The 21521-nt window shown below is 48.8% G+C and overlaps 1 pseudogene; it reads left to right on the top strand.

Moving 5' to 3' along the window:
• LOC142429576 (checkpoint protein HUS1-like) overlaps positions 1–21181 on the top strand; it is a 42372-nt pseudogene extending 21191 nt beyond the window's left edge.
• Positions 21182–21521: the final 340 nt, after the last annotated feature.

Here is a 21521-nt window from a genome sequence, read left to right as displayed (position 1 = left end):
GTATATTCCTGTGTGTGTGAGTGTGTGTTTGTACCTTGGTGTGTACATTCCTGTGTGTGTACCTGAGTGTGTACATGCTTGTGTGAGCTTGAGTGTACCTGGGTGTGTATATTCCTGTGTGTGTACTTCAATGTATATACGCCTGTGTGTGTGTGTGTGTGTTCTTACCTGGGTGTGTATATGCCTATGTGTGTTTGTGTGTACCTGGGTGTTTATATGCCTCTGTGCCTGTGTGTGTGTTCCTGGGTGTGTATATGCCTCTGTGCCTACATGTGTGTACCTGGGTGTGTATGTTCCTGTGTGTATGTACCTGGGTGTGTATGTCTGTGTGTGTGGTTCCTGGGTGTGTATATGCCTCTGTGTGTGTGCACGTGTACATGATGTGGCTGGAGCGTTTCATGGCTTACCTGCAGGAGGTTTGCGTGTTTTTGCCCAGAGGAGAAAATCTGTGACTCTCTTTGTAAAAGTCTCTTTCCTGTATCTTCAGAAGGAATCCCGCTGCCTGTGAGATTGATTGTAGTGCGTTCTCTAAGACTGAGGCGATTTCATTTTTATGATTTGAAAACTCAGTTGGTCTCTGTTTTCCTTGGAAATTGTGTTAGGCCGGATTGACTATAGAAACAAATCGAATGACACTCATATGTGTAAGAAAGTGCTTTATGTTAAGAAGTAGTTATATATATATCAAGAAAACATCCAAGCCCAGTACAACTCAAGTCTATCCGTCCCTCTTCAGACTCATGCAGTCACATCAATGATGCAGGATGCAGGAAGCTCATAGTCCGGCAGGTGCAAGGTCGTGTGGATCCTATGGCCCAGTTTATCACGGGGCTCTGGCTGGTCTCAGTGTGGCCAGCCAGCAAGAAGGTGAAGGCAGAGAGAGAGGGAGGTTCCCAGGACCCTCCTTAGCAGAAGGCCACTCCCACAGGGAGGTACCATCGGCTACACCTGATCGACAGGCTAGACTCCACCCCTACACTTTATATTAAGTTGAACAGAAATTATGCAACTACCACAGAAATGGTAGCCGCTGGGTATCTGCCGACTTCTGGATGGGACACCAGTTCCAAGAGGCCAGCTTCAGTTCTCCATGCTGCCAGACGCCAGTACTCCAACCGGCCCCACACAGAGCGGGTCACTCCTGACCTGCCAGGAGGTGCAGACAACCAGCAGTGCCATGTTCATGTCATTGGCTCGCTCCTGTTCAGACTGTCGGGGTTTAGTTTCAGGGCTCATGTTGCGTCTACACCGTAGACTTCCTTCTGGAGTCGAAAGACGAAACCTTTCAGTTGGGTCACTAGGGATGCACCAGGGGCTGTGCCTGGGGTCCTGCCTAATGAAGTGTTTGCTCCTGGGGCTGAACCTGCCTGCATGCACCCAGACATGGAGGCCTTCCTGCACAGCCTACTGGGCCGTCTCCTAATCTCTCAGACATAGTTGTCACAGGTCTCACATGTCCTCCCCAGGAGGCTTTGGTGATGCAGCCTTGGTGAGTTTGCGTGGTTGGTTTTCATCCTGGTTCTTTGGCAGCATGAATTCCTTACCTCTCCTTAACCACAGGTTCCCAAGCTTGTTTGCCTTACTGTTTGGGGAAAAAAATTACTCAATGCCTCCCCTGGCAATTAAAAACACTTACATGACATTATCATCCAAGAGGCAGTTTTCTCGGCTAAAGGAGGGTTCAATTACAGGGTGGTTTTCGTTGAGGAGCCCTGGTGGGATGGTGGTGATGGGTTGCTAACTGCGGGTGGCAGAGAGAAGGCTTTCTACCCCAGTAACAGTGGACAGTCTTGGCAGTTCCACTCTGCCTTAGAGCTTCCTCATGAGCAGCAATCAACTCGACGGCATGAGCTACCATTGAGCGAGAGCCTGTTTAAGTTGCAGCCTACGTTTTGTTCTACAGTATTTATGCTTCATGCTGCAGTTTACAAATAGCTTCATATAATCCAGGGTAAGCCCACAATCCACGATAAAGTGTAGCAGATGGATAAAAATAGATAAAGTCTATGTTTACGGCCCCCCTGGATGGTTCCAGCGTCCCCCGGGGGGTGGCCTTGCCCACTGTGGGAAGCACAGCTCTGGATATTGGAAAGCCCCAGAGATCTGAACATGTATCTTAGGTGAGCTCATCCTGACTCATGGCTCCAAACACCTGTGGCTGACATTAGATGTTCTTCCTGGCTCATGACGACCGCATGTACAGTGGAAGGAAGTGCTTCTGGTGCTGCATCATCTGCATCCCCACTGCTGCTTTTGAGCCCACGGTTAAAGCCTCTGTCAGCCCATTGGGTCGAGGGCCTTCTTCATTTTCACTGACTGTCTTCCAGGATGACATCCTCTGAGTGGTCCCTCCTGATCCTGCATCAGCCACATGACTCTCAGGTGCTCCCACCTCTGACATGAGGTGCAGTGAAATCACACCCCTCCTCGCCTGGTGAGCGGCAGATGCTCCTGCACATGTCTGAGACAGGCTCCTGATGCTCCCACTCAGCCTCCTAAATCCAAACACCTTCTCCCTCTGGGAACATGAACATGAATCCTGCAACAACCAGGGACACACACAGAAGCCACTGGGTCACTCCCACTGGCGCTGAGCCTGTGGAGAGCTGGGCTCATCCTCCACAAGCAGATTGTTGGGCCAACATGTTTCTGTGTGGACTTCCCCCTTAGCAGCCACCAGGGGCCGTGGGGGAGAGGGTTGTTGTAGGTGTCCTGGCAGAGAGCACCTGGTGGGTTTGAACGACTGACCTTTAAGCCAGTGGCCCCATGCTTAACCAAGGCTGCATCTGGAGAGTAAGGAAAGGGTTACCTCACCCAGAAGAACCTTGTGCTGCTAGCAGAAGTGAGAATGGTTGCTGCACAGTCAACTAGGGAGTGAATGCTGAGTGCAAGCAGAGGCTGGGAGATGGAATTGGAAAGTAATTTGGGGCCCGCTTGTGATCCAAATCGAAAGTTGAGGGAACGCAAGCCAGAGAGAAAAGAAACAAACAAAACCCAGGATGTCCAATGGCCAGATAATAGTTCCCCTCTGTATTGTTTTGCTCTGTTATCAAAATAAAATGTTGAAGCAATTTAAGAAATGATTTCTTCTCTTTGGAGCAGACCTGCAAAGACTTGGCTCAGAAATAGTGACTGTTCTGTCTGCTCCCTGTTTGCACACTGCGAGAGCAGGGTCTCAGAGAATGTTTTTCATATGAGGCTAGGGTTTTCCTTTCCCCCATTGTTGACTTGAACAAGCAGTTTTAAAAAATAAAAGGACCCTCTTTTTCCTTCCTAAACTCGGACCTGTTCTCCTTAAGGAGCTGAAGGATGGGCACACGAAGCAGACGCACTGCCTGTTAGACAATAGTCATTATCGTTCCAGACAGCAGTGGGCTAACAGCCGTGTGCGTGTCTGTGCGTGGTGTGTGTGTGTGTGTGTGTGTGTGTCCTCAGGTCAATTCTGGATTGGGTGTCTGTGTCCAGGACCCACTTAATTAAGGAAAGGTCAGAAAGGCAAGTCACTGGGTCATTGGGATGTCTCATCCTCCCGCTCTGGATGGGAGGGACTGCAAAAAGACAGAAGGGGCAAGGGAGCTAGATCCAGGAGACTAGAGAAAGGGAGACAGAGGCTTCTCCAAAACCCATGAACAATAAACCACCTCTACTCTTCAGAGTAGAAACCACAAGAGATCAGTGGTCAAACAACAGACCATTTCTTTATTTAAAAAAAAATAATAACAGTTTTATTGGTACATAATTTACATATCATACAATTCAACCATTCAGTCATAACAAGGAGAATTGTACAATCATTGCCATATCAATTTTAGAACCCTACTTCCCACCCATGATTAAAACTCCTTTAAAATGAGTTGTGGAATCACAACACATCATTTCTGGCTTCAGGATTTGATGCTATTCCCCGGCTCGTGGAGGAGACCTTCTGCTCAGCATGCACAGTGCTGTCTGCTCCTGTGCCATGTATGATCTTGCTCGTCCATGTATTTGAGTCCCATGCCATGGCTATTATGTCAGTCCATCTTACTGAAGCTTTCCCTCACTTGTGCTGACCTTCTGCTTGACCAACCATAAGAACCTATTCTGGCACTCAGACAGCATCTCTCTCCGTGCTGCGTCCAACATGAGCCAGCTGAAGGCTTACCAGTTCAATTTAGAAGGCACGTTCTGGCTGCAAGTTTTCTGAGACATCGTTGTTTGTCCTCCCAGTGTGATATTAGATTTATTGTGCCAACTAGGCCAATCGGCATATGGGGTAGAAGTTTAATCAGGTTGCAGCTTGATTGGAGGGTGACCGAGACAAATAAAGACTGCTGGCAACTCATCTTCCTCTTCCTCCCTGGTGATTGTACCAGTGTGCTTCTACTTGAGCTAGTGAGCTGCACTACCTGTGGGCCAAGCCAACCTATGGGTCATGTTGTTAGAGCTTGAGGCTCCTTTGAGACCTGCTTTGTCATGACTTGAACTTGAGGCTGGTAGATCCTGTCACCGTGCTGGAGTTCCAGACCCCATTGAGACCTGACTTGCTAAGCTCCTGAGCTGCTCACTGTTGCTGACCCACCCTGCTGTGTGCTGCCTGCGGGCAGACTGTGCCCGCCTTGCCTGAGGGAAAACTCTGCTGTCTGCTTCCTTGACTGTCAGACTGTGTGTGTCTGTTCAGGCAACGCCTTTTCCACAAGAGGGAAAGGGTGAACAGAGCAATGAGGAAAGCCTTGCTTTCCCAAGCAAGGTGTCCACCAGGATCCTCTGGAAGAAGCTGTGCAGAACAAAGCAGCCAAGATAAGGGCTTGGAATCAGTTCCTTCTGATTCAATCCCCCAGTTAGAATTTTCCCTTTCACCTCAGATGCACTGAACCAGAACATGGTGATTTGGGTATAAGTTGACAGAGCAAATGGGTCTCCCATTCAGCAACTAACTTACACCCCTCTTGGCTTCTCTCATTGTCTTCAGTGCCCACAATGTAACATCGCTCCTCCCACTTCCCGCCTGGTGTTTCCTGTTTCCATTCATTTTTCTTTCCTCTTCCCTCCTGGTTCCTGAGCTCTCTCCCTGGGCATATGCTGCCCTGTGCCCTCCTCAGACTGTTTGTTGAAAGGTGTACTTCCCTGGTGTGACTGCTTACTTTACAGACCTGTGTGTCACATGGCTTTACCTTGAGCCTGGGGTTGAATTTAGTTCTGGGCTTCTAGACTGTCTGAGAGCCTTAGGCAGCTGGCTTTCTGCCAATCTCCGTCAGCTCCGTGATCCTTTTTAATTACCAAACACCTTGAGGGAATGAATCACTAGGCTTCGGAAGTGAGGATCGCGGTGTGGGGCACACCAGGGTTAATTGGCATAACAGTCCGGAGGGATCAGCATTACACCTTTGACTCGAGTGAGGCAGGGCTGTGGTCATCAAAGCTTGTAGCAGCATCAGAGGCGCAGCATCAGCCCCTCCATCTCCTGGGCAAAGAAGAGTGAAGGAAGTCAAGGTTGGCAAGGAGGGCTAACAGACTGGCCAATACCAGCCTCTACAACCACGAGACCGGAAGGATGGCACAGGTGCCCAGCTACTGCTGAGGAGGACCATCCTGAAAGGAATCCCAACAGGAGGTCCGGATAGAGTGAGGAACAAAATGCATCCATTGATTTTGAAGCCCATGCCCACTGTCCCTCCTTTGCCCTCCTGGGAGAGCTGCCCCATGGTCCTGTGCCCTCCACTGCTTCTCTAGGCTCTCAATTCTTGGATCCCACACACAGATCTTTCCAGAAGGTACTCGCTGTATCGGCCTCACAGCTCAGATGCCTCAGAGCCCTGTCAACGCCAACAGAGTTACCCTGTTCCTACCCAGTTCCCTCTTTGCACAGTGTTGTGGAGCATGCCCTGCACATGGAGGAAAGTGGTCTGATTTTGAGAAATTGTGTGTTTTGTGACTGCTCCTTGGGGTCTCCTTGCAGGAATAGGTGCAGACGTGACCCATAAAGGGGGAAAATCGAAGCGTGTCTTTGTTCTCACCATCCTGACCAAGCTTGAGTTCCCAGAATAACATTCCTCTGATGGCTCCCCAGCCCGCCCCCTCCTGGCCTGGCTGTTGCTGTCCTGCAAGAATGGAAGTGCGGGCAGGGTGGCAGCTGACGTCCATGCACCTGTGTATCCTCCTCTGACGTAGCAGCAGCTCCAAACACCTGATGGACAGACGGACGGGCCCTTTTCCCTAACATACGCCTTTCAGTGCGTTTCTCTTCTGGACTCGAGTGGAACACACTTGGCATTCCATTACTTATTCACTCATTCAAAAACACTGCCTGGGATACTCAAGAGGGTCGGTGCGCCTTAGGGCCAGGAGAGTCTGGCATTTTGAGCTTCCACCTGCCTCTCTCGTCTTTGGGTATAAGAAGATTTGGAGGGTTGATGCCGAGAAAACCCAGCGGTGGGGGTGGGGGGGGCAGGTGCATAATTTATAACGCAACCTGGTCCCCAGTCAGATGCAGAGATGCACGAATTCAGGACATACTCCAGGTAAAGCTTTCTCACTGCCCCCATGCCAAGAACGCCCCATGGGTTCTGTGGTCCCAAGGGGTGGATGGCCCAGGCAATCCATCCAGAAATACCCTTGGTCTCCTGGATGCTGCCGCAGTCATAAAGCAGTGTTTTAGAACACGGGTGCCACCTCGTGCTTTTAGCATCGGGTTTGGGGTGCGGGACGCCGTGGGAGATTCATCTGCCTGTCAGACGGGGGAGAGATGAAGCATCTTCTGCCGCTTTGCATCTTCTCCTCGTATGTCTTACATTGGGCATTTGGTTCGCAGTGCTGGCGACCGCCCTCCGCTGCGCTCTGACACGGATTCACTGCAGGAGGCAAGGCTGCCAAGGGTCAGACTTAATGAGATGTACAAGTGAAGGCTGAAAGCACTTGGTCACTGATGGTGGGGACTGTCCCTGCGTGGACAGAGATCGGTTCTGTGGTGTCGCTTGTTTATGGCTGACGTAGAAGTGTTCAGATCTGGCGTAGCTCCGGTGTGCACACACTGCTGGCCAGTCTCGGGGAGATGGCCTGCGCTATTCACCCCCAGCCATGCTCAGTGAGTCAGCACCAACCCTGTTGATGGATGTCAGGAGCCCGAGTCGCTCAGCAGCTAAATGTTTGATTTGCGCTGTGCCCGAGCTTCCAAGAGCTGTAAAAGACGTCAACACCCAGAGGAAGAAACAACCAGTCTGTGGATTTTTGTGTTTGCTGCTCTGGTAATTTATAGTGTCGTCATTTTAATAACCTCGTCAAACTTGAGCATCCAGTGCCAACGCGGCACCTCTACATAATTTAATACAAAGCCATTCATAATTTCTTGCAACTTGACTTGAAACATTGCGTGAGGAAATTAAAAGCAAATGGGAGTTGATCATCTCAAGCCTGGCATCTGTAAACACATGGGGCTTTGAGCCTGGATACCTAGAAACATGCTCCTGACTCGATTCAGTCTACAGAACCTGGATTAGTTGCCTGTGAAGAACCTTTGGAGTCAAGACCAGTCAACACCTGCTCTGTACACACACACCCGGATGTCAACAAGCACCCCTACTGCCAAGTGTCAGGAAGAACATGTTCACAGGCTTTCGGGAGATGTTTGCGGTCAGAGACCAGTCAGGGCTGTAGCTTTTGAATGGAGGCCGACTGACTGACTATTGGTCTGGAAAGTCTGCAGTGTCTAAAATACTGCTTATGAGTGAAATGGAAAATAAACTCTCTTCCTGATCACACAATTAAACATTTTATGTTTGTATATATGCTTAAAAACAAAATTCAAATGCATATGTGATTTAGGTGGCGGTGTATAGAGTATACCCATTTTCTCTTCAGTCAGTTCATCCACATTTGGGATTGATGACAAATGTAATCCCCAAAATTCATGAGTAATCTCCGCCATGTGATAGGCTCTTTCCCCTTCCTCCCTGTGTTTCGCGTTCTCATTCATTTTTCTTTCCTGCGCTTTTTCTGCCCTTTGAACTTTGTTCTTTGGAACATGCTGCTCCTCTGAGGGTGCTGGGGAAGAGGGCATACAAAATGGATTCACCCTGGACAACATGGCTGACAAGGAAACCGAAACTGGACAGAATCCAAGGCTATCAGACTAAACGCTTGAGGCTGCACCCCTTATAGGACTGAACCCCTACAACCACACCTATGGTTCCTCCCACAGAAACTGAAGAACATTCCAGCCCAGAGTCTAGAGGGGGGAGAGCTTCTGGACCACTGCAATGGAGTGGAACTCACTCACTTTCACTGGTAAGTCTTGCCCGTTTTCTTGACTTGATATTGGTATGTGTGAATGCTCATTGGAATAAGTTGTTTAAAAGACTGTTTGTTTGGCTCATAGAGTGTGTTATGCTCAGGAAAGGACCTGGCCTGGTCACTGTGCCAAGCTTAGAGACAGAGAGGTCACTGCCCCAGGGCTTAGCCGACCAGTTCCTACGCTCTGTCTTTGGGACTGTCCAATGGTGCTCAAGACAACAGGGGTGCTTATTCTAAGGAGCGCCTCCCTCGCGTTGTTGTTCACCGCATAGGTCTTTGGCTTGGCTGAAAGCCCTTCACCTTATAGGCTTATTGCTTGGCTGAGAGTAGAGCCATGGGTGTGCAGTCCGTCCCAGGCTTGAAAGGTGATTATGGGCCATAGTCTAAAGGGGTCCAGCAGTGTCTATGCAGCCAGACAGCCTGGTCCTTTTGTTTTATAGTTCCACACTTCCTTCTGGTCTTTGTCTATTTTACGTTCACAGAGATAGGGTCTGCGGGTTTGTTTGCTGTCATTCAGGTGATTTTTCGTGCTATTCCTGGTGCGTCTCCAGGGCAGAGTGCCATGTGTGGATATGGCCCAGGGAACCCTGCTCAGTGTGGATTTCAGCCCCACACCATTCCAGAAGCATCTTTTACCACAGCGTGTGTCACCATCCGTCATCACCTAACAGGCCATCAGTGAGGTTCTCGCCACAAGTCCCATGATTCTATTTTGAGAGCTGAGACTAGGGCATACTGTATACATTTTTGTTTGGGGGGAAAATGAAATAAATGAACAGATAGGGCCTTTCCAAATGTGAATCAGAGCTTTCTCTATTTTCCCCATTGTATTTCCTCTCTTGACTCGGCCCCACATGGCCCTGTGCGAGGCTGTGCGCTAGTGTAAGTGATGGGAACGTTTGTTTTCCTCCTTCCTGCTGTGGGAGAGCTCTTGCACAAGGAGCATCTGCCCCACTCTGCCTCCCCAGCACAAATCCGATGCTTAGATTCTGCACATCATGGGTGCTCAGACTGAAATTGTGATATCCCTTGCTGGGACGCTTCTTAGACCAGAGCTGAGTTAAAAGAGTGGAGCATAATTCCTTTTAAAGTGTTTAGTCATTAGATGTGAATTGAACATCTTGACTTCCAGAGTGGTGGCAAAGAGCTAGCTCTGCAGGACAGTAACACATGCTTTGTGACCATATGGACACAGGAATGTCGGGGTGGGTGGTCCAAGACCAGGCAGCATTTTGTTCTGTTACACATACGGTCACTGTTGGAGCTGACTTGATAACCCCGGCAAACAGCAAGAGGCACGTTGTCTTCCTCTAAATGCATCTCCTTCTGTGTTAGTCCAGGTGGGCTAGAGAAACAAATCCAGGGAGACGCATATGTGTGAGAGAGAGAGCTTTATATCAAAGTGCAATTGTATATTAAGAAAACATCCCAGCCCTGTCCAGTTCAAGTCCATGAGTCCAATATTAGACCATATGTCCCACACCAGTCTATAAATAACTCTTCAGATTCACACAGCACATGCAATGATGCAGAATGCAGGAAGATCACAGGTCAGTGGTGGAAAGTCTTGTGGATCCAGTGGTGGTGGAAGCATCTTAGCACTGGCGTGGGTCTCCATGTGGCTCCTCCAGCACCAGGGCTCTGCAGGGAGAGTATGTCTGGCCCCCAGTGAAACCATTGTGCCTCCAAATGATGTCATCAAGCTGTGACCTGATTGACAGGGATAGATTCCACCCCTCCCTCAGGTTGACAGTAGATTATGTAACTGTCACACCGTCATTGAGAATAAGAGCAAAAGAGTCACACATTTCTAAGAGTCACTGACCAGCCCTTCCCCAATGCATGGGGAACCATCTCAGGGCCGAGGGGAGGCTCTACCTGGTAGAATTCTTGGTTGGGCCTTCAAGTCACTTGAGCCCCACGAACTGGTTTCAAGGGTAGCTAACCTTGTATAGCACTGGGTGTTTCTCACAGACCCCTCTGTAAACACACTGGGGACAAGGTTTGGGGTCTCTGTTACTGTCAGGTGCCAGCTTGAGGATTCTCACTCATAGTCCCTGACAACGGGCCCTTAGGCTTTTCTTGCCTGGGGTTCTACAAGAATGGATCGGCAGGCCTTTGTCTCTGGGCTGCTGAGTGGGCTTGAACCACTAACCTCTGGGCTAGTCCCCAAGGGCTTAAGCAGCGTACCAACAGAGCACCTGCATCACATGCTCACTTGTACTTTGTTGTATTTCACTATTCTGTTTTGCCTCCCTTACCTGGCGGGGCTCACCGAGGCTGCTGCCGCATGCCTGGTTCCATGGGCAGTGTGTCAGAGGACACCAACCCAAAGTTCCCTCCATGGAATAGACTCATTCACCCGGGAGTTGATTCCAAGTCACACAGACCGGTGTGTACAGACAGTAGCACTGCCCTCCACAGAGTGTCCAAGGTGGTGGCCTTTTAGAAGCAGGTAGCCAGGGCTCTGGTGGGTTTGAACCACTGACCTTGTGGTTAGCAGCTAGCTGTGTGCTGATCTGCTTGCACCACCCGTGGACCATGCGAAGTTGACATCAGAGTGGACATGTCAGCTGCAGCTGGGTTCATCGGAGCCGTTCTCTGAGAATCTCCCAAGGGCTTCTGTCCAGCCTCAAGTGGACAGTTGAAGAGGAAAGTACAGGAGCCCAGGGCCAGGGTCAGGGTCAGGTTGGCCCTGATTGGGCCAGGTGAAGGGACCGAGAAAGCCTGTGTTGTGGGCACGGGCAGAGAGGAGTGTGAGCCAGGAAAGGCGCTGCCTTACTCTGCTCTGGTCCTTGTCCTTATTCCAGCCTCCTGCCAGTTCCAGTTGCTCTCTCCTGGTAAGATGCATCGTAGACGCCTGTGTTTTCCCCATAAGCCCCCATTTGCCTCAGCAAGCCTGTGCTGGCACCGTCCCTTGCAAGCCAAACAGCTGCCTGAGCCAAGCGCATGTTGAGAGCCAGCTCTCACTGCTCAGTGGGCCTCCAGGGAGTGCTGGTCCACAGCCTCTCCTGATGTGCTCTGTGGCAACATGCCTGAGGGCACTGCCGTCAGCCTGAAATATGTCTCCATGGGACCCTGGTTTTATCAGTCCTCCATCTGAGAGGACGGATTGCTTTCTGTGTGGTTGATCGCGGATGGCAGGGCATTTTCATAAGCACATTGATCAGATCACCAAGCAGTCCATCTCGGCATGCTCACTGATGAGGCTTGGGTGTGCCAAGCTAAGGGGATAGTGGACACATCCTTGTCAGCACACATGCGTCTGCCTCCTGATTAGGGATCAGTCATGTAAAAATGACATCTGATCATCATGGAAACGGAGTGGAGCCAGCACCGCTCTGTCCTGTGCCCCAGCAGACTGAGCTCCATGCCCTGTGCCCGAGTAGACTGAGCTCCATGCCCTGTGCCCCAGCAGACTGAGCTCCACAGAGTTCTCAGTGGCTGTCGATTACCAGGCCTTCCATCCAAGACCCCTCGGGTGCATTGGAACTTCCAGTGTTGACTTAGCAGCCAAGTTTATCCACCTTAGCGTTTTATTTAAGGGTCACTTTGTTTCTTCATATAGAAGACTCATTTTAAAAAGGGCGTCATGTCTCTATTTTACAAATGTGATCAGAGAGAATTACTCCTTAAGAGCGCGGATGCTGGAGCGGGCAGTGTGGGGTCAAAGCCCAGTTCTGACATACAGTCGTCAGGCAACCTGGGGCCAGGCAGTTCATGGAACCAGCATTTACTTCTTCTAATCTGTACAGAGTAGAAGTAATTCTGCCGCATAGTATCTCTTGGTTGCTATTTCTTATTGTGTTATAGATTTAAATGAATTAGATGTAAACTACTCCAAACAATGCCTGGAGCAGAATGAGCATTTCCTACCCAGTAGCTATGATTGTTGTTTTTAGATCATGTGATAGTTCCGCCTCAAGTGTGGGGGCGTGCAGTGAACAGTTGATGTTTGAACACTTGCTGTCATTTAGAGGCACCTGTGGGTTCCCAAGTTACCTCCTAGCAGCCCACCACGTGCCCTGTGGGCATAGGGAATAAGCCCATGTGAGGGGGGAGAAATAGAAATTCAGAAGGAAAAAAATTCCATTAGAGCTATACAGATAGTTAACAGCAAGCCTTTTGGGTTCCAGTTTATCACCTTTGAGTGCATTGCGACTGGTTCCCTATCTGTGTGTACTGAATGAAGAGAGGCAGGCTTGGTTTTTTTTTTATAGCCATGCCTTAGAAGTTAGGGAACTTGATTAGTGAGACAGGCTTTCTGGGTTAATTGTGATTGATTGGAACGCGCAAAGAGAAGCGTGTGTCCCAATGCATTTGGCAGTTCCTTAGGCAGAGTTCGGCACTGAGTATTTGTGTGAGTTGCCCCTCAACCATAGTGCATGCCAAACTCCTGTTCATGCAGAGGCTGGGAACACCAGGCCGTGGAATGTTTCATGTCCCAGCGTCTCATGGAGACCACCTCTCATCACACCCAGTATGCAGGGAAGATGATTCTCTCGATGACTGTTGATCAAGAATGTAACGTGTTCTCACGCCGTGCAGCCTAGACATCTGGGCCAGAGTGGGGACATTGGGAGACATGGCTTGATCTTTTACCTCAGCCCAGGTGCCACGTTCATGATCCCCGACGGTAGGAAGCATTAGCTCCTGGCACAAATACTGGCCCGGGCAGGCCTCAGAGATCCTGGGGGTTCCAGTGCGGCCCACCACCAGCACGCGAGGGAGTCAACACACCTTGCTTGGTGTCCCTGCGAGTGGGAAAGTTCTCTGCGCACCGTACAGTGCTGGTCACCTCGGTGTGCCAGAGCCTCATGGACAAAGTCAGAAAGACGGTGGGACCAGACCAGAAGTGACACAGAGACTCCAAGTGAGCGCAGGGTTGGAGAAGTGGCCTTCACACAGGACTCTGGGGAGGGTTGCTGCAGACCTTCTCTGGGTAAAGCGCAGTATCTGTGGGGAGCCTTCAAGGCAGGACACAATGAAATGAGCTCTGCTTGTATGTAAAGATGTGGTCACTACAGATCAAAGGTGGGCCCAAGAGGCTGGGGAGCCTGGGAGCTGAAGGCCTCCCAGCGGGTGCAGAGTGGGAGGGGGACGTCAGTTATTTGAGGGATGTTGTTGCTGGTCCTGGCTGGCGAGTGAGGGCGATATGACTCTCCTGCTAGTAGCCTGCATAGCTTGAGTCTCCCGTGCGTTTGGCAGGCCTGGCCTCGCTCCAGAACTGGATACAGAGAAGAGATCAGGGACGTCTTAGTCTCGGGATTGATCCCTAGACCCTGGGAATGTGGGAAAAGACCTCGGAAGTCTTTCCTTTGTAAAGCCTGCTGTAGGCATCACAGCAGCTTCTTTAAGGACTAGAAAAGAGCTGGGTCTTTGAGGAAATAAGGAGAATGCGTGGGTTATTCGTTTCGGCCGATTAATTTCTGTCCATTGGGGCTCTCCAATTCCAAATATCTCCAGCAGGTTACTTTCTACCTCCCCTCTACCGTTCCCCCAGTGGTCTTGCACAGCCTTTTTCTGGTGCCACCCCAGGGTGGTGTACACACACAGAGTAGTTTTCAAAAGATTGTCCACCGACAAAATGTAAAGAAGGACTTATAAATTTAGTCCTCAGGCCAATTTTCCCTTTGTATTTTCTTGGTTAAAAAAGGATGGACTTTGGGGCCAGGACGTGGCACCCTATCAGACTCGTCCAGAAAACACTCCTAAAGTCAACAAACAGATCTCGAACTACTAACAGCTTTTGGGTTTTTTCCCTGTATTTTTGTTTTTTTATTTTTTTTCTCTTCTTTTAAATTTTGTATGTCAGCGGCCTTTTTGTTTGTTAGTGTGTCGATGTTGCTGCTGTCGACACCATGTTCTTATGTGCCACTTTGGTGCTGTCAAAGCCATCTGCATTTTTATGCACATATTACTATAATTGTAGATCCACCTAGATAAGATAGGCTGGACAAACAATGTGAGAAGAAAATAACAGGACCAACAGTCCCAGAGGGATGAGAGTGTGGGGGGTAGGGGAAGGGAGGAGGTGTTGGCCAACCCAGGGACAAGGAAACAACGAGTAGTTCAAAACCAGTGGAAGGAGGGGATAAGAGGACTGGTAGGGAGTGACCAAGGGCAAGGTAACCGAGAGGAATTACTGAAACAATAATGAAGGCTGAACATGGTAGTGCGACAGGAGGAAAGCGTAAGGAAATAGAAGAAAGGGATAGGAGGCAAAGGGCATACATAGAAGCCTAAATACAGACATGTACATATGTAAATATATTTATGATTATGGGGGAAATAAACCTATGTGCATATATTTATAGGTTCAGTAGGGTAGCAGGTGGACCTTGGGCCTCCTCGCATGCACTCCCTCAATACAATAGCACCTTGCTCAGCTAAACGGTCATTCCATGATACCCACCTTCCTGACATGATCGCTGAAGACAAACGTGTGCATAAGCAAACAGGGAAGAAAGCTGATGGTGCCCGGCTATCAAAAAGATATCGTGTCTGGGGTCTTAAAGGCTTGAAGGCAAACAAGCGGCCATCTAGCTCGGAAGCAACAAAGCCCACAGAGAAGAAGCACACAAGCCTAAGTGAACACGAGGTGTTGAAGGGATCAGGTAGCAGACACCAAAGAACAAAAACCATCATTGTGTGATCACCTTCCCCACATAAACGTTGAAGACGAATGTGTGCATAAATAAGTGTGGTGAAGAAGACTGATGGTGCCCGGCTTTTGAGAGATGTAGCGTCTGGGGACTTAAAGGCTTGAAAGTAAACAAGCGGCCATCTAGCCCAGAAGCAACAAAGCCCACATGGAAACACCACTCCAACATGTGTGTTCATGAAAGGCAAAGGGGACCAGATTTCAAGCAACAAAGGCAGGGGGGAAAATCATATCATTGTGAATGAGGGGAGTGCATGATGGGGACCCAGTGCCCATCTGTGGACAACTGGACATTCCTTGCAGAGGGGTAGTGGGGAGGAGATGAATCACTGGGTTCAGTGTAGCAATAATGTAACTCACAACCTTCCTTTTGTTCTTAAATGCTTTCGCCCCTCCATTTATCACAATCCCAATTCTACCTTGAAAACCTGATTAGACCAGAGGATGCACAGGCGGTACAGTTGGGATCTAGAAACACAGGGAATCTAGGACAGATGAACATCTCAGGACTAATGGTGAGAGTGGCAATACCAGGAGGGAAGTGGGGGGGGAGGGAGTAGAAAGGGGGAACCGATCTCTGGGATCTACATATAACCTCCTCTCTGGGGGATGGACAACAGGAAAGTGGGTGAAGGGAGATGCTGGGCAGTGTAAGATAAAATAAAATTATAAATTATAAATTATTAAGCGTTTATGAGGGAGGTGGAATGGGGAGGGAGGCGGAGGGTAAAAAGGAAAATGAGCTGATTCCAGGAACCCAAGCAGAAGACGAATTTTGAGAATGATGAGGGCAACGAATGTATAAGGGTGCTTTACTCAATTGATGTATGTATGGATTGTGATAAGAGTTGTATGAACTCCAAAAAATGATTTTTAAAAAAGCAATGCATTGTTTGGAAATAATGTATCCTCAGCTGAAGAAAATCAAACCAACTATTTGGACTATGTAGGGAAATCCCATGTGATTTTAAATGAGGTAAATAGGACTTTATCCAAGGGGACACTCTATGCCCACTGCCCATCACCATCTTTCAGTGGGCGGGCAAGTTGGGGAAGCAGGGGATGGACTAAGCTTCTGAATCACTGAGACCATTCTATCACATCTATCTCATGTCATCCACCTCTGTGACTTATTATTGTTCTGGTCATTTGAATGTGGACTCTTCCTAAAGACTGTACCCAGAACCTGTGAATATGACATACTTGAAAAAATGGGGTCTTGGTAGATCTAATTAGGATCTTAAGATTAGGGGTCTCTAAATGTGGGGCCAGGTGGGCTTTAAAAAGTCAGAAGTCAGACAACAAACAAGAAGGCCACGTGATGACAGAAACAGACGTTGGGGTGAAGTGTTCGTGCACACCAAGAAGAGGTGGGAGCGAGCCATGGGATAGAGTCTCCTGCTCAGGCCACGGAAGGCCACCCTCACTGACACCTTGATTTTGGCCTTTGGCCTCTTTATGAGAGAATAAATGTGTTGTTTGAAGCAAAGAAAGAAAGAAAAAGTTTCATTTAGCTTTCTATGCTCATAATAGAACTATCTGACAGAAGTAAAAGAATGTATGTATGCATATGAATCGTGAGAGCTTGTGAGCTCGGGCCACTGCTCTGTGCTGGCCTCACTCTGGGACCAAGCTGAGACTGAGCCCTCATTTGGAACCTGGATGGTCAGTGTGGCAGAGGGAAGATGGCAGGAAGTCCTTCGTGGGGACAGATGACCTGCGCTCCTATACCACATGCTACAGCAGAGCGCATGACCACATCTACCTTCAAGTGAGCCAGCTGGTTGACTCAGGTCCACCATGCAAGCAGAGCCTGTTTAAGAAGTGTCTCCACCCAGAAAGGCAGGCAGGGAAGCCACTGCAAAGCCAACCCTTCTCCTGTCTTGGAAGGTGAGCTCACGCCCCCAGAGCAGCAGCAGCTCACGACTGAAGACTGACCTGATAAAGCTGGAACCCGAGGGTCGACTTCTAGATTTCATTCTCAGGGTGTCTGGACCCTGCCCTCAGTGTAATGACCACTGGCACAGAGGTGATCACAGCAACAGAGGAGACTGAATCTACCCCCCCAGCCCCCCAACTGAGCAGTGGTCCACGAAGCCAACAGCTATGCAGGCCTGAAGAAGAGGCCACCTTGGAGTTCAGGTTGGAGGTGGAGCATTGTGTAGGTCCTTTGGAGACTGTCATGGTGGCACTTGAAATGCTAATGAGGGAGAGCTGCTGGAATCTGTGAAGCCCAGAGAGGAGCCCAGAGCCACATGTGATGAGCCACAGAGAAAGGGAACGCAGACTCAACTCCACAGAGCCTCTGCTTGTGAAGTGAGCGCCGTGGTGGCATTATCTCCCCTCACCATCCTCAGAGCTATTCCTAGTCACCATGGAGCGCTTCTGACACATCAGGGCTGATGAGCTGCTCTGAAATGAAAGGGAAGGAGGATAAATGAAGGAATGGGATAGTTTTGTCTGTGGCACCTTGGGGGAAACAACTCCCTATCCCCACCCCCACCAAATCACGTGTGTCCTGCCCTGCCCTTTGCCCTGCTTCAAAGGAGTCCCCGAGCAGCTCTCCGCTGGGCCCGGCTGAAGGGAACATGTCAGCAGCCATTCTGCATGATCCAAAGTCACCAACTCCCAGTCACATATATTACCGAAGATGCAGTGATTACTTATCAAGAAATAACTTATTAAAAATGTCTAGGACTGGACATTGGGGAAGAGAGAAATAAACAAGAAGAAAGACATTGCTTCTAGTCCTAAGGGTTGTTTGACTACTCTTAGGCGCGTCTGAGAAACAGTCCAGGTATTTTATAAGTCATGTCCATGAACTTTTCAGAATGGATTTTATATTGCTGCTTTAAAGAAATGAGATTCGCCGTGCTTTCCAAATTCTGCATTTAGAAGATATTCCTCTGTACCTGGATTCTTAGAGAGCAGCAGAATTTAAACTATCTCAATAGCCAGGATGACCCAAGATGGCAGCTTGGTCCCACCACTGTGCCGTTCATCCTCCGACAGCCAGGGACCCAGGAAATCAAGTGAAGAGGGTACAGATGAAATCCTGGGAACCAGGGACAGCAAACCAAAGGATGAAGAATTAGCGTGCTGAAAGGAGGTGGAAACTGAGTAAAAACGGTGCGTGATAAGACTTAAAAGAATGTAGGAGCTGCCAGCAGACCTGGCAGAGTCTGGTCATCATGAGACAAAGCCAGGACCTTTCCAAGTGAGGGAGGAATGTAGGGAAAAAAAACTTCACAGTATCCTCATGTGTTAGACAGGGTTCTATAGAGACTCAAAACCAGGACACTTATGATTAGATAGATAGGTTTATACAGCGGGAAGGAATATAACAGCTAATTAGTCCACACAGCAGTACAGATGTCTCAATTCAACTCACTTCAGTGGAATAGTTAATATACTGGAAGTCCTTCAATTCAGAAGAGCTGCTGGGTCCAAGGTCCAGGAAACGGATAGCTGAGTCCCTCAGGAAATGCAGGAAGAGCCCACCCACAGCAGCAAACAGCAGGGCAGGTCACCAACAGTCAGCAGTTCAGGAGCTTAGTGAAGCAGCTGGGATGGGATCTGAAACCCAAGAAATTCAAGATGACAGGATCCACCAGCCTCAAGTGATGTATACACCAGCAGCGTGGTGAAGCAGGTTTCAAAGGAACCTCAAACTCTAATGACATGATTCATAAGTTGACTTGTCCTACAGGTAGTATAGCTCACAAGCTGAGGCAGAGAACTAGCTAATGCAGCCCCACACTGGTCTGATCACCAGAGAGCAGAGGAATGAGGAGCTGGCCTTGCTGAGTCATTTATCTCTGCCCTCCAATCAAATTGTGACCTGATTAATTCCATATGTTCCTGTTGGCCATGTTGGCACAACAAACCTACCTATCACACCCCAATAGGAGATGCCGAGACTGTGTTGACCAATACAGAATGAAGCATGGTGAGCAAAACATATAGATAGGAGGAAAAGTGCAAGAGGTCAGGCAAGAGCCCTAGTGATCCCGTGATCTGCAGAGCAGTGAGGGATCCATACAATAGAGGCAGACCTACTCACCAGGTCATCTCGGCAGGTGACACTGGCAGAGTAGAGCATCCTTAGTGGGGTGGCTATATATTTCCTACCTGACCTGACTCTGGACCAGCACTCTTTCCTCCCATCTGGTTGGAGCCAGGTCCTGACCAGGGTCTGCACATAAGGAGTGCCTCTGTCAAAGACTAGGGCAACATGCTCCCTCCCCCCACCCGCGTCCTCCACTCTCCCAGCGACTGACAGCATGCTTCCCCCTATCCCTGCTCTCTTTGGTGATATGCAGTATTCATTCCTGTGCCATTGACCTTCATTGACCTTATACCCTCCACCCCAACCACCATGTTCCTACTGCCATACCAGTGACTAGAGATGCAAGACCCACCCTCTCCAACTCTGGCTGCCCCACCTTCCCAGTGACTGACTAGCATTCTGAATTCCTGTGCCACCCAGATGTTGATGGGTGACTTGTGCGTCTTTGCCCTGGCAATTCAGGACTTGGTGGTGCCCATAACATGACCAGAAGAATACGCCCTGCTCCCAGGACTCGGTGATGAGCTGGGTAGACACATCCCCTCAGAAATACCAGCCACGTCATTACAGGTGCTGCCTATACCCCTCTCTGCCAAGTAGCGAGCAGGAGCTCCTAGTGCCCTCATCATGCCTCTGACTCTGCAATGACGTACCTCCCAAGGCCAAACAGTTCCTGCAGGCCAGCAGCACTTGCACTGAAACTCCTTGATACCCCACCGACCAGATGCCAGTACATGCATGCACCGTGGGCCAATGGGCAGCACTCTTTGAGAATATGGGTGCATTCTGCCCTGACCTCCAGAGAATACACTCCCTGTCAGCATTGACCCCCCCTCCCCCACCCCATGGTCCTACCAGGATGGAGGAGGGACTCTGACTGCCCTACATTTGTCACTGAACACCAGAGAAAGAACCTGCTCTCCTGTGTCGGTTCAGTCCAATAAGGGACGACAAAGGAGTGTTCCCAGAGAGGACGTCCACATGGGTGAGACCCACCTACCAACTAGTGAGAGGAAATTGCACTCAGCCAACAAACATAGCCAAGGGCACTCAGAGACCAGAACCACAAAAACAAGAACAGTGGGAGTAATACATCAGAATAAAGGCATTCTACTTAAAAAGAGGGGAGGGGGGTGCTCAGAAGGCATCAAAACAAAATCAGCCCAAAACAAACATACATACAGTCAGTCAAGTGAAGAGCAAATAAGTAAATATCGTCATACCTCAGGGAGGGCAGTCAGTGACAAATCACATGAAGAAGCAGATAAATTGGTTTTAAAAAATGAGCAAACAAAGGGACAGGAAACCTTCCTGAGGAAGAAATGGTAATAGAACTACTTGGTAAGGAATTCAAAAGACTTATATATAACATCCTTCAAGAGATGAAAGCAGTTCTAGTGGTGTAGTGGGCTACACACTGAGTGGCTAACCATAAGGTCAGCAGTTTGGACCCACCAGCCAATCTGCGGGAGCAAAATGAGGCCGTCTACTCCCATAAAGTTTTAAAGTCAAACAAACGCTCCTGTGGTCGAACTGCGAGTCCCAGCCATGAAGTTTTGGGCCCTGATCATGGACACGGCCTGTCTGAACAACTTCATGCGAGGACGTCTTCAGTGAATTTCAAATGGAAGGTATGTCCAAAGAAAACAATGAGAGTTATGTAGAACTGACTCCAGAAAATTTATCTTGAGCCTTGAAAACTGCACAGAATGCGAGAGTCTTACAAATCAAGCCGACTAATAAGTGTTTCCCCTGCCTTACGGTCTCTCTAGAACTGTTATCTGTATCAGACAGTAGTCTCTTAGTGACACATGACATCCCCATAAAAGTTATTCCTGGAAGGCTGTGGAAGGATTTACAAGAATCTACAGTCCCAGAATCTGATGTCACTATTTACTTACCTGTGCTCAAGATTATGAAGAGTGTCGTGGAAAAATTGAAAAATATTAGCAATTACTATCGAAGCAAAAATAAATGGAGAATTGAACTTGAAAATATGTAGAAACCTCGAAGGAATGGCTGAAGTACACATAGATATGAAGAAGTTCTTACAGTTTCTTGCTGGACCACAAGTAAATCCTACAAAGGCCTTGCACAATATTGTGAATAACTGGATCGTTCACTTTGATTTGCTTCATGAAGATGTGTCCCTTCAGTATTTCATTCCAGCATCATCTTAACACCAACCTTCGGCCTCAAAGACCCTTGTGATGAGAAAAGGTTCTCGGTTGATGGGCTCTGTCATTTGTCCCTGTTCTCAGAGTCATATGTTGTACACACTACACTGTCTCCCCTTCTACCATGTCCTCACTAAAAAGTGAATTAATGAAGCATAGCTGGATAAGCACAGTATATCATAAAATTTCCTTTTTTATGTCTCTTTTGTTTTGCTTTTACAATAGAAGAAAAGTTAGACCTTATTTACCCAGACTTTAAATACTCATTTTAATGGCGAAGTTGTGAAAATTTAATGTTATTTTAGACCTGGTACAGTGTCAGAATTTGTAAGGGTATGCAGAA

Source organism: Tenrec ecaudatus, chromosome 16, assembly GCF_050624435.1.
Source record: "Tenrec ecaudatus isolate mTenEca1 chromosome 16, mTenEca1.hap1, whole genome shotgun sequence".
NCBI classification, from domain to species: Eukaryota; Metazoa; Chordata; class Mammalia; order Afrosoricida; family Tenrecidae; genus Tenrec; species Tenrec ecaudatus.
The sequence above is the reverse complement of the archived record's forward strand: the minus strand, read 5'-3'. Positions and strand labels throughout refer to the sequence as shown.